The following is a 13,865-nucleotide window of genomic DNA, read 5'->3' as shown; positions in this document are numbered from 1 at the left end:
TCTGTAAGGCTTAGTAATTAGACATTTTTATGACTCAGGTCATGACGCCTGACGCCTGGACTAATGTGAGGACTTTCCGATCGGAAGTGGATTGACCTGATGGTTTAAAGGCCTCGGCCAAGCAATCTGGGAACAGATCTGTGGGACTTTGACGTGACGACAGTCCCACGTGAAAACACCAAGCAGACATGCCCCGCAGTGTTTGGATCCTCCTTTGCTCTCATGTAAGTTCTCTTTCATTCAGTAGCCAGGGCCTGTTAGGAGGACCGAAGGCTCTCTGGACGAGGACAGCACATTCAACAAGGGTGGAAAAAAAGCAAAGTACAAGTAAGGGAAATTTGATTTGAATATACGTCATTGCAAAGCTTAAAAGCAGTGTGAAGGATTTTTAATGTTTGGAGGGAATTCACACCGTCCATCTGCAGCCAAAACACAATCTGTGGCCAGCAGCAATCAGCGGAAACATGGAGTTTAGCCGCCGGTGAAGCTGCCAAACGCACAGAAAAAAGGGAGACTGGCAAGTGTGTGAGAGAGAAAGAGAAACAGAGACGGCTTCCAGAGGCTTAATGTTTACCTAACCTCTCACTGAATGAAAAAACCCCCGTCTCTGACTAACATCGTCGCTACAATATAGGAAGTTTTCCACCCTGCTGTTATTTCCCATTCTGAACAAATACACAACATAGTCTGTGGTCCAGTATTGCTGGTCGGTACCGTCTGATGCTCGTATAGTTAGAAAATATGTGATGGCATGGCATCAGTGGCAGCTTTATGTGTGCTGCCATGCGTTTTATAACACTACCATAAAATAAACAGTTCTGAAAAGTGGCCAATATAAAGTACAACATACTATATATTCAATCAGCAATCCCTCAACATTGACATTTGTCACAATTAAGCGCTTTGAGTTGTTTACCATTTACAATGAAAGCTGAGTTGAAGCACTTTTCCTCAGATGTTGTTATAAAATTCGACACTATTCTACTCATAGTACAGTGCCCAACTACAGTAGAGTGAATCTTTGCATTTTGAGAAAAATCTTTGTATATTATAAGTCAATAAAGGACACATATAATCACATGTATTTGTAGAGACTTTATTCAGGAATTCAAATAACTAATTACTTTTTATATCAATTTCATATTCCCCAAAATAAAAGCACAACATGATCTTCCTGTATTAGTCTCTGTATTGTTAAACTTTACACAGTCAATGTGCACATGTGTGTGTCTTCTTCCACCTTAGAGAGGGGGGTTGCTTTCAGCTCCCCACGTTATTGGATTTCATAATAAACTTCAGATCTATGTATGTAGACACAGTTTTTAGGTTATTCTTTAGCCTATATACAGACATACAACATCTTTCATGAAAACAGAAGTAGATCATATGTAATGTTTAGTCACTGTGTTGTCACTGCCAGTAATAGAGTTCATTTGGCAAGTTAAGAAGACTTTTTGTTTTGGACGAGGCTGAATCAGATCTGAAATACCATGAAATGGTGATTCCTCTTGCTTTTGTGTGACTGCTCCTGTCGGCACAAACACTTCGTCATGATGTCAACACCACTCACGCACGCACACTGAATGTGAGTCAGACAATGAACCAGCACATTCCTCTCTGTACCTGTCCTCTCCTGTCATAACACCAGCTTCATTACATTCATAATCATCTTCCTCTTTCCAGCCTGTCTCTCCTATTTGCTTCCCTGTGTGTATCTGATCACCACATGTGCACACCAGACAAGCACCCCCTTTTCTCTATAGATAGATTGTTGTGTGTGTGTGTGTGTGTGTGCGTGTGTTTGATGAGTTAGCAGGAGTTTTTGCCTTTGGTTACATATTTGCAGCATTGAAATAGACGTGTTTCTGCACTGTGAGAGATTTCTGATTGCAGGAAAGTTCAAAGAGCAAAGAAGTCACGACTCTGCAGTTGTGTTTGATTAAGATCTCGCTCTTAAATGAGATACCTACAGCCTTAACAGTGGGACTTCAAAGGGAAAATGAAAGTGAAACTCATTTTTGAAAGCACATTGTTGTCACCCATTTATAAAACCTTCTCCTACAAAGTAGCAACGCTGTCTACGCACTCCTGTAAAAGAGATTTTTTAATATCAGCGATGCCTTTTCCTGGTTAAATAAGATCTATTTTAAAGTCAAACCAAAATTAAAATTTTTTTTTTTGCTAAGAAATCAGTATATAGATCCTTGTTGTGTTAGTTTTGACTTGTATCCTGATTTGATAATGTACAATAAACACTGTAATTAGAAAACGGTGTAAAGTCCATACAATTTTGGGGCAGATCAGTTAAGGTTGGCCTCTACAGGAGCGATCTTTCAAGTGTTTGGAGTCTTCTGTAAATCTGTATAGTGATGTTCTCCATGTGTGCCACTAGAGTCATTATGATAATTGGTCACAGGGCCTCATGTGCATAGAAAATGAGTGTGTGCGTGTGTGTGTGTGTGTGTGAGAGCCAGTTGTCTCTTAGAGAGGACCGTTGGACCGTTGGACCACAGCTGGTAATCAGCAGTACAGTAAAACGGTCATGAGCAGCTGTCATTTGGACTGAACTGAACTGTGGGAAAGTATCTGATAAGAGACAACAACCAGCCTAATACAGCGTGTTTTTGCACACATATTTCAGTTATTTCAATCTGTTTTCACATATAGAAACTTGAGGATTAAAGTGATTTGTACATGTGGATGAAATTGAAACCTTTTTGCTATGAACAGAGCAGCAGCGCAGCGTACTTTAAGCATGGCCGTCCCAGTAGAGCTTTTCTCCAGGCCTGATGCTTTTACAATTCACGGTGAATTCAAGTTGTTTCATGCGCTGATTCCCTGCTGAGACAGCAAAGTGACTGGAAACCTCTCGGGTTTTTGTAATGAATTGAGCCTGAATCTATTCCTCCATCTTAAAAAAACAGCCTGGAACAAAGACGGACAGGAAGCAGCCCAAACAGAAACACACTCGGGTGTTCAGACCGTGTAAATGATACACACAACAGCAACATTCTCACAAACAAAGACAGCCCTTTAATTCTTTCTTTCAGTTCTGCTTTCATCCTCTTCTGTCTTCCCCCCTCTTCACAGAGCTGAGGAGCTTTTCAGGGAGTAAAAAGCTGCTCTAATTACACATGCACCGTGTAGCCCACTTTCGGCAATGTTGGCAAAACTGCCTCCATAAGGCTGCAAAGCTCATACTCTGCATGTTCCTCAATCTCTTTTGTTTCAGTAAACCACACATAGCTGTGTGACATACTGCACGTGCAACCTCTTACATCCAACACATATGCACCACACACCCATACCCTCTACCCTTACACCGATCACCCATAACATTATGACCACCTGCCTAATATTGAGTAGCCAGCACTGACCCGTCGAGGCATGGACTCCACTAGACCTCTGAAGGTTTGCTGTGGTATCTGGCACCAAGCCGTCAGCAGCAGATCCTTTAAGTCCTGTAAGTTGCGAGGTGGGGGCTCCATGGATCGGACTTGTTTGTCCAGCACATCCCACAGATGCCCCATTGGATTGAGATCTGGAGAATTTGGAGGCTAAGTCAACATCTCAAACTCGTCGCCATCCACATGATGTTAAATAAACTGTGATTCATCAGACCAAGCCACCTTCTTCCATTGCTCCGTGGTCCAGTTCTGATGCTCACGGGTCAGCATGGGCACCCTGACCGGTCTGCGGCTACGCAGCCCCATACGCAACAAACTGCAATGCACTGTGTGTTCTGACACCTTTCTATCGGAACCAGCATGAACTTGTTCAGCAATTTGAGCTCCAGTAGCTCTTCTGTTAGATCAGACAACACGGGCCAGCCTTCACTCCCCACGTGCATCAATGAGCCTCGGGTCTGACCTTGTCTTTTCCTTCCTTGGACCACTTTTGGTAGGTCCTGACCACTGCAGACTGGGAACATCCCACAAGAGGTGCAGTTTTGGAGATGCTCTGACCCAGTCGTCTACCCAGCACTATTTGGCTATTTGTCAAAGTCGCTCACATCCTTACGCCGTCCCATTTTTTCTGCTTCCAACACAAAGTTCAAAGTTCAAAACGTTCACTTGCTGTCAAATATATACCACCCACTGCCAGCTGCCATTGTAACGAGATAACCAATGTTATTCACTTCACCTCTCAGTAGTCTTAATGTTATGGCTGATCAGTGTATATGCAGCCATAGTATAGTAAATGAAACACTTCTCTGGTGATGCAGATGCTAAAAACACACTGTGATGATGGCAGAGCCTTTGAAGCAGTAGCAGTGACACCCCCCACACCCCCCCACACACACACACAGGATGAAAGATGTTCTGATGAAACAAACACTGTTTGAGCTGCAGCATCCTATCACATACAGACTGTGTAAATGTTGTGTCACATTGAATCTGTGTATGATGAGATAGTGCTGCTGCGATGCAGACCGGTGTGCCTCCACTTTTCTTCAGGAGTCTGCTTTGTCAAATGTCACATTTTTTTTCAGGATCACAAAGTGATTCGGAGGGCTGTCGTGGCAGTTTGTCACACTGATCTTATTCTATTTTAACTCACAGCCTTCCTTTCATCTCCGAGGCTGCACGGCGTAACGCAGCCAGAAGACTGTTACTAAATTATTACAGTGCAGCGAAAGCCGGTAAAATAAGTGAAGCGATTTTAATGTGAAATAACCTGGTGATCCAGCTGGAAACCTCTGATATGTAGGTTACTGTCAGCCGTTGTTTCACGTCTCGTCAGCCCATCTCACCTCTCATCTTACTGAGGAAGAGTGAGCCGGGATTAATATTTCACTATTGTTGTACAAGGGATTTGTGTGTGTGTGTGTGTGTTTATTTGTGTCCATCACATATGTGTGTGCATGCAGAGGCTTAACAGTGTGTGTGTTTGTGTGTGTGCGTGTGTTTGTGTGTGTGTGTGTGTGTGTGTGTGTGTGTGTTTGCAAATTCATCAGTGCAGCATGGTTGCCTCTACTGTACTGCATGTCTGCCTGATTGCATCTGTGAACGCCTTCATGCACTTGTGTGGGTGAGGGTGCTCAAGTGTGTTTGCATGTAGGCTACAACAAAATATTATGTTACTATCGCTTTGTGAGGGCAAAGGTCACTGTTGTGTTGTTGATGTCGCATAATAAGCCCTGCAGATGAGCCTCTTTGCAACAGTGCATAAACTGTACAAGAACAAACAACACACCACGCTGACTGTTATCTTTAAATATTGTACTATACAGTGAAAGTATTCAGACCCCTTCACTTTGTGTGCACACTTCATCGTGTTTAGATTTAATCCAATTGGGATAAGGCAGGAAGGATTGGAGAAACAGAGTAGGGAAGAGGTAAAACTCCAGCAACACTTGTAGTATGCATTCCCGTGTCCTGTAAGGTAAAATTACTTTTGTGTCTGTGTCTTGAGTCTGGTGGCTTTGAAGGCAGCGATGTAACGGCTTCAGTTCTCGAATGGAAATAGATGTTTTTTTAAGTGGCTTAAATCGTTTTTTCTGCTGCTCCCGTTCACAGCCGATTTACCTCGCCGCCAGACCTCCTGTTCTGACGGGGAACTGAGGCCGTTATATCGCTCTCTTCAAAGCCACCAGACTCCATTCACAAAAATAATGATTTTACCTCTCAGAACAGGGGAGTATACATTCAACCCCACTTAAAAAAAAATGCAAACTAACCCTTTCAATTATTTCCAAACTTGGCCCAGCTAACGTTGACTCGTTGAACGTTGACATTCACATTATTCATAACCTTATTGATTGGTAACCTACGTCACTGCTTTCTGCTAAAGGCTGAGTAGGCGTTTCCACATGGAAAAAAAGTGAAAATAATGCAGATGGACCCGCCTTAAAGAGACAGTTGGAGACAGTTGCAGACAGTTATGAGATAAGAGTCTATTGTAAAAATATATCTTTGGTTGCATGCATGCCAGTGCATGAGTAAGGGATAATGTACAGCGAGCTGGTCATTGTTGTGAAAGAATCCCCGACAGGGCGATGCTGCACCTGAAGGGGATTCTTTCACAACATTGACCCGCTAGCTGTACATTATCCCGCTTATTACACAGCCTATTACTTAAGAACACCAACATCAGAACTGCGCCCATAGCAACGGTCTGCTATAAAGAAATAACAGACCGCAGAACGCCGTGATTGACCAATCTGAATTGAGTATTCAACACAGCCGTGTAATAATGATCATTATCATTGGTGTCCCCCGCCGGAGGAGACATCAGCCACTGTCTATCCCTCCAAAGTCTCCAAAGTGAACTAGACGAGCGAGTAAGTGTTGAGCAGTTGTGAGCGCATCAGAAGGGTCGGGTTCATTTGTGCACGGAGCAGAAATGCTCCCTCGCAAGACTGCTTTTGCGCTCGCGGATAGTACTGTTCTGTGCGCTTGTATCACGTGCACATGCCTGGTGTTTATGTGCACAGGTTTTGAGACTAATTAAATCCCATACCTGTGAATGTAGATAGATGGATAGATAGTAACTTTATTGATCCCAAGGGAAATTCAAGAAGCGGTGTACAGCGCATGATGCACATGTACGTAGCGGTGTAGAACTTTATGAAACAATCCATTTAGCTGTTACCGCGTTCCAAAATGAAGAGTTCTATAGGTGATTATTTTATAAAGCAAACTGAGCAGAGAGAGGAGGAGGCTGGTGGGGAGGGAGCAGAGAGAGAGACCCACTGAGCCGGTGTCATTGATTAATACCATGCTGTACCAAAAAGAAACAGTGCCAGCGAATCATGTGCTGGTGCGACCGAGAAAGTTGGTAACACCAGTGGAAAAGTTAGTCTGGAGCCCTGAAAAGCGTAACAAAAAGTTAACCACAATGATGCTGCCCAGCAGCACAAGAAGCATCCAGAAGCAGATGGTAAATCCACGAGAGGTTCCACACTGGAGGATGTCAAATCAAATCTGCATTACTGAACTTGAGCAAAATAAATGGATATAGCTAATTACTACGTATTCTGTGAGGCTGTATATTATTACACATCGAGAGAGAATAGATCATTGTGTGCAAGCTAACACTTGAGAATAGTTATTATTGAGTCATAAAAACTGATCTGGTTAAGTGAATAGTGCACATTGCTTTCCCCTCAAGAGTTGCCAGTTGGTAATTGAGCGATTTCTCCTCCTCCAGCTCTATAATGGGCTTGTCATGCTGTGCTGCTCAATGCATCTTCAAAAGGAACCAACTCTCTGTGGCTCAGAGGCGAGGGCTGTAAACTAGGTCGCCAGAATGAGCCAAGGAATTTTGCAAGACAGGAAATAAAGTTTGTGTGTGTGTGTGTATGCAGGGAGGGGGGCTAAAATAGTGCATTATTAAGGTGTAATGGCTCGGGCCTGAGTGAATGCTTCTGGTTTGATTTATTTGGGTCTGGGGAGAGAATTGTAAATGTGGCTTGTGCGCCTTGGAAAACACCACAAAGGCATTCATTTATTCAAGAGGCACATTTCTATTGTTTGTTTTTGAGAGTTATGTAAAGCTGAGGCAGAGTTGAAGGTAAGATGAGGGTGAAATCACGAGGGGTATACGGCGATAAAAGAGGACAGTGTCTTCCTCTGCCAGCATCATCATCATCAACAAATTCAGACAGCTCTTATCACGGCTGACAGTCAGATGAAGGTTTTAACATCTGAGGTCTTGTGCACGAGCATTCGAATGCACCACTGCCTCCTCTATTGTGTAAGAGGTGGAAGATCATCTCCATCCGCTATACTGTCTGGTCGTCATTACCCCGTCCATAAAAGGTGTCACGCCATTAAAAGCCCCCTCTCCTTCCTTTCTTTCTGCCCTGATGCTGCTGGTTTGGAGGGGGGTAACAGTGTGAGTGTGTGTCTAATGGTGTGAGACTGGGGTGGGGGGGTTCTCTCATGTGAGGAGGATAATAGCCTAGTTGAGTGCCAGACCTTGGAAGCTTTTATATTTGACGAGGTGAGATCCCTTTCAACATCTTACTGTCAACCAGAGACCACAAACTGCAGCTGTGTGTGTGTGTGGACATACAGTAAGGAATTATGTCTCTCTTTGCATGTGTGTGTGTGTGTGTGACAGAGATAAACAAGTGTGTGTGGGCAGAAGTGTGTCACAGTAGCATCCTCCTTAAGCTTGCTTATGCGTGTGGCCAGTAAAACACGGCACCCTGGGGCCCATAATTTAGCGCCATTTCTCCATTAAAACTCAGACCTGCATGTCTAACTTATGAAATATGTAAACAGAGACTCTGTAAGCAGATTTGTCATAAGCCTGGCCCTGTGTGTGTGTGTGTGTGTGTGTGTGTGTGCCTTGCATGCATGTGTAGAAAGGGTGTAGATGAATTATAGAGAGGCACTAGTTTTCAAAGAAGAGTACCAGCAGCAGCAGCTGATGGACATGGTGTAGATCTACTATACATACTGTGTTTATGTTGTCTGACCTAATTGACACTCTGACACAGTGATATAGTTATTAATACACAGGTCATCTACATAGCAGAATCTGCTAACTTGTTAAAGTTAGACTTGAGAAGTCGCAGTTTTGTCGTATTAAAATCTGCAGCCCAGAAAAACCAAATATGAAACAGTCGAGACATCTCGTGACAATAAAAAAAAAAACAGGAACTAGACGTTCAGATTTGGCTCATTTGGTTTTTATGCGGAATGTACTGGTGGAGGGACAAGTATGTACCCCATTAGCGTTGGTTTTCCAACATATCCCCTGCCTGTGGTTGTGGGATGAAAAGGAGCAGAAAAAGGCAAATTCTCGTGGTCGTTCACAGAAGAATTCTCATGTGAGAAGTAGAAGCCTCAGATAGGACGGGTTAATAAAATGGTCTGGATGTGAGCAGACGGTGCAGCTTATGTTTCAGCTTTTCAGCTGATGCATGAGAATGATGGAAAATGAAGGCACTGCGCTACATGGAGGGGATGCCACTACTAACATATTTATAGCCTACATTATTTCTGCACTTTTTACGTCGGGTTGATGCACTTATTCCGGTAAGGCTTTACAAGTAAATACGTGCAGTAGGAGAACAAACTTCAAAGATTACTACCGGTAATTTAGAGTCAACCCTGCTAGCAGCTGTGTGTGGCTCTACTTATGCACAGTGGCACCTTTTTATGCTAAAATCTCTGTTCTTTCACAATGATAGCACTCGAACACACCGCAAAGACGACAGCCGACGGCCAGGTACCACGTACATTCTGCGCCTGCGTGAGAGGAAATAACTCTCCACACCAGCAGGCGGTGGTAGTCTGTATTCGTCATTCAACAAGGAAAAACAGGAAGGCCGAGGAAGGCGGATATACAAGCTGTTGTTATGATACATGAAGCAAGTGTTTTTCCTCCCGACTTTACTCATTGGCTTGGTTTCCTCACGTCCGTTTCTCTTCTCGTGCACTGATTTGTTTAAGCTGAACAGCCAATCAGAGTGATCTCTCTCACTGACGGGCGCCGCCACCGATTCAACCTGCTGAATCCACCGAAAGACCTCCGACGCGGGCAGACTAGAGCCGACGGTGCGGGACACACCGAAAAAACTAGGACGACAGACGCTCACCGACGGCCCTGGACTGTCTGACGGCCGAACGTCGGCGCGGTGTGTCAGGGCCTTAAAAGTTGTAAAATGCACTAATAGCTGAATCCAGAGTTATTTCCGTTGTTCATGTGATCGAGCCGAGACTGAGAAGTTGGGAGGCGGGGTTAAATAAAACGCTAGTGCGCTTGTATTTTTTACCAAGGAAGTCAATCGTTTTATGCTCCATTCGCCACTGAGCAACTTTTACAGGAATGAACGGGGCCCCGCCTCCAGCGCTGTATCCAGTTCTCTTTATACATCCATGGAACCGACTAATATTGACATTGGTTGGTCCAAAATCTCAAGCTGGGGGTCAACAGAGGGTGAAGAGAAAAACAAGTTGTCATAATGCGTGCACTGCCCAGAAATCAAACTCAGCTCACGAGAATGGGAATCTTGTAGGATACCACGTCACTAGCAGTGCTGATAGGAGGAGATCAGGCTGAGAAGTGAGAGGATGTGGTGGAGACAAAGCTGAGGGTGGAAGGGAGGACATTAACATGGGAAAGGAATGGAGGGGGGGGGACAAAGAAGTGAGGATTAGAGAGAAAAAGGAAAAAGACATAGGTCCCATGTGGAAAGATTTTATAAGAATTCCAATTTCTTTGTGTTGTATGAAAATGGAAAGTTGAACCTTTGGTGAATTGTGGAGCGGTCGACTCACGTAAGGATTTAACCACTTAACACTTTTACCATAAAGTGATGGTTGTGAAAATGAAAAGAGAAGCTTTGACAATGTGAGAGGACACATGCAAGAAATCTGTCTGCTCATGCATAACATGTGAGTGAAGGGTGTGTGTGTGTGTAGCGTACTGTAGATGTGTGTCTGTGTGTGTGTGTGTGTGTGTGTGTGTGTGAGTAACCCATGTGAGAAGTGAAAAAGAGGCCAGGTAAACACAGAGTTTGAGTCCAGCTGCAGCATTAACGGCAACATATCCAGCTCCAGTCTGTGTCTGTAACTGAAACACAACAATCTGCATATCTGCTTTGAACTGAAACATGTTCCACTGTGTGACTGGAGAGTGTTTTGCTTTGTGGGAGAGATGAGACCCAGTTTCATCTACTGGCTGTCACTTCAAATACTCATATGCAAATTATAACGATATAATGATTTAAAAAGGATGAATTGGAACAGCTACAGTATGAATATTTTTTTTGCTCCATACTTTTACTTAGGCGTTTTATACCCCTCTTGGGGAATAGGCCGTCAACGAAGCTTCTCCACCTCCACCCATCTCTATCCTGGGCCTTTCTCTCCAGGTGGTTCCAAGTGAAGCTCGTTCTTTTGGTGTTTGCCTCCAGGTCTCTGCGCCAGGTGTTCTTTGGCCTTCCTCTTTTCCTTTTTTTCCTTGCATACATTGGTGTTAAATAGCCTGACCTTGGTTTGCAGTGACAGCTCTTTTGAGTCCCAGATGTTGTTTAGCTGTATAAATGCTGTTCTTGCTTTACTGACTCTTGTTCTTACATCAGCATCTGTGCCACCCTGCTCGTCTATGATGCTCCCAAGGTAGTTGAAGGATGTTATTTCTTTCAGTGCGCTACCTTCTAGTGTGACTGACTGGGTCAGTACTGGTTGCTCCATACTACGAAGAAAAAGAATTCCATGTGAAAGGAATAGTTTGGCACTTTGGGGGAAATTTGCTTATTTGCTTTCTTTCTGAAAGTTTGATGAGAAGATAAATACCACGCTCCGGTCCGTGTGCGTTGAAGGAGAAGTGTGTAGGATTTAGTGACAGCTAGTGGTGAGGCCGACTGAACACCCCTCCGCAAACAACGCTCAGGTCAGCGTGTCGGAGAACTACGATGGCCTTCAGGTAACGTACAAACGTGAAAGGCTCTCTCTAGAGCCAGAGTTTGGTTTGTCCATTCCGGGGTTACTGTAGAAACATGGAGGAGCAACATGGAGGACTCCGTGAAGAGGATCCGCTCCCTATGTAGATATGAAGGACTCATTCTAAGCTAAGAAAAACACAACGATTCTTATTTCAGGTGATTATACAACAATGAAAATGAAAATCTGCAGACATAAGACTGTTATCAATCTAATCAAACTCTCAGTACGAAAACGAAAAAGCGTATTCCCCAAAAATGTCAAATGATTCCTTGAAGAATGAAGTTTTGCCGAAAAAAAAATATTTATCCAACCCAACCTCTAGATCAAAAGCCTTATCATCATTTTTATATGAGTTAGAATACAGTTTTTGTAATTCTGGTTTTATTGTTGGCAGAATTATGCCATGCTAATGGCTGTTTTAATTTTTTTTTACAATGATAGATGTTAAAAAAAACACAGCTTGGTTCCATCTTGTAGCTACAGATAATTGACTGCTTGTGTAATATTTCATATTTAATTACATCTTTTAAAATAGTTATATTTCCAACAAGGCAGAACAACAGGTCATGTGAGTATTTTAGTCCATTTTGAGGGTCATTTTTCTTATTGTGACGGGTTAGTCACTACAATGCAATTGATGAAAGCAGACTATATTCACCTCCTTCCTAAATTTCTCTTGACATTTGGATGAGAACTAATATTTCATCAAGATACCATCTTTGTTACGACTAAACCAGGCACATGATGCCATTTCCATCAGCAGTGGTGCGTTGTGTTATTGATTTAACTGGGGTGGGGGGGCTTCTGCCGGTTTGGACCGGCTCAACTGACTCAATGACCTACAATTTTCCTCATTATACAGAAGAGAAATGGGGGTAGACGGAGGGGAGAGGGTGATTAGAGTAATGATTATAGTAAACCTCTTTTTATAATGTCTGCTGGATACAGGAGGAGGAGTAGGGGTGAGAGGATACAGGGGTTAAAAAGAGGGCGAGAAGAGGGGGTGCAAAGAGAGAGTGAGAGGATGATAACGGAGGCAGAGGATGAATAACAACTACAGAGAGATGTATAACCTGAGTAGGGAGGATTTCTGGGAATTCAGTGATTCATTTGGAAAGAGCTTTTTGGTGGAATCTGGAAAAACAGAAATACATAAGCAGAGTTTGCTGGTTGAGGAGGAGGAAAGAGATGAAGGCAGATTAGGATAAACTGTTGTTGACTCCAGGCTTACAGCTGCTTGATTGTTCATCTGTCTGTTTTCCCCACAGACTATTGGACACACAACCAATCCTCTTACATGTACCCCGACCTGCGGCCACCAAATCCATGGCCTTTTATTCCTAGGCAGCTCCACACAGTCCCAGAGCGGAGTGGTTTTTACCCAACCTGCACGCGTCAGTCATTGACACTTTCAGCTGCTATCGTGCAGTGAGAGCAGTAAACAATGCAGTTGTACTTTTTAGCACTTTTGGTTCCATTTGGCTGAAGTTTACTGATCAACGTTAGAGTAGAAACAGTCTATTGAAACTAACTTCTGCTATAGTCTTCCCCACAAACTTAAGGCCCTGACATGCCGCGCCGACGGTCGGCCGTCAGACAGTCAGGGGTCGTCAGTAAGCGTCCGTCTAGTCCGGCCTAGTTTTTTCAGTGCCTGTGGAAATCTACCAGGCAGCCCTGAGGGGGAGGACTGAGGCATCATGGGACGCAACATTCATCACATGTCTGATATTCACCAACACATGCATGTGTTCACATCCTGGCTTTATGTAATGCTGCTACACTGTCCATTGACTCATAATGGCCTTTCCACACAGAGGTATTCTGGCACACTGTGAATCACTGTACTTTTCCCACATTTTTTTCTGTGTGAGTACAAAGGTCACAGAAAGGACAGGAAAGATCAATAAAAAAGGTGTGAGTGGTGTGATGTATTAGTTTCTGTACCGTCATTCCAACACCCGTGATAGTCTGTGTTCTCATCTGGCGAAACCTCATGATGTGATGCAGAAGTGATGTACGAGGTCAGATCACAAGACTGTAATACTCGCCAGTGTTTTACAGTAAGACGGAGCAGGTGAAGAAACATATTACACAATTGACATTCTGAAAGATGTTGAAGTTCAAAATGGAAGTGCTGAAAGGTAAGGTGAAGACCTAAGACTTAAAAGGGGTTGAAGTGTCAGTTGAAGCCTTAAAAGGAGTTGAGGTGTTAGTTAATGTGTAACCACTGACGGTAGATGAGCTCACAGTTAAAGAATAAGAAATAAAAGCAGTGGTACTGTCAGTTGGGGTATATTTGTTTCATCTGAAGCATGGTTTGTAAGCAGTTGAATTGTCAGTCGACATGTCAGTAAATGTAGATCAAACTTCAGCTGGAGTGAAATGCTTTAGAGAGTATACGTGCGCTCCGGCTGCAGGTGAAATGAGGTGTGGAAGTTGAATCGTCGGTTCAACAATTCA

General features: G+C 43.5%; 1 long non-coding RNA gene across 1 annotated transcript; it reads left to right on the top strand.

The window, feature by feature from the left end:
- LOC119490159 lies at positions 1-13,373 on the top strand. Its single transcript, XR_005207341.1, has 3 exons — positions 1-224; positions 12,674-12,857; positions 12,968-13,373. It is a non-coding gene; the product is annotated as an uncharacterized LOC119490159 (long non-coding RNA).
- The last annotated feature ends 492 nt before the right edge of the window (positions 13,374-13,865 follow it).

The sequence above is a fragment of the Sebastes umbrosus genome, chromosome 6 (genome assembly GCF_015220745.1).
Source record: "Sebastes umbrosus isolate fSebUmb1 chromosome 6, fSebUmb1.pri, whole genome shotgun sequence".
Taxonomy (NCBI): Eukaryota; Metazoa; Chordata; class Actinopteri; order Perciformes; family Sebastidae; genus Sebastes; species Sebastes umbrosus.
This window is presented reverse-complemented; position numbering and strand designations above follow the sequence as displayed.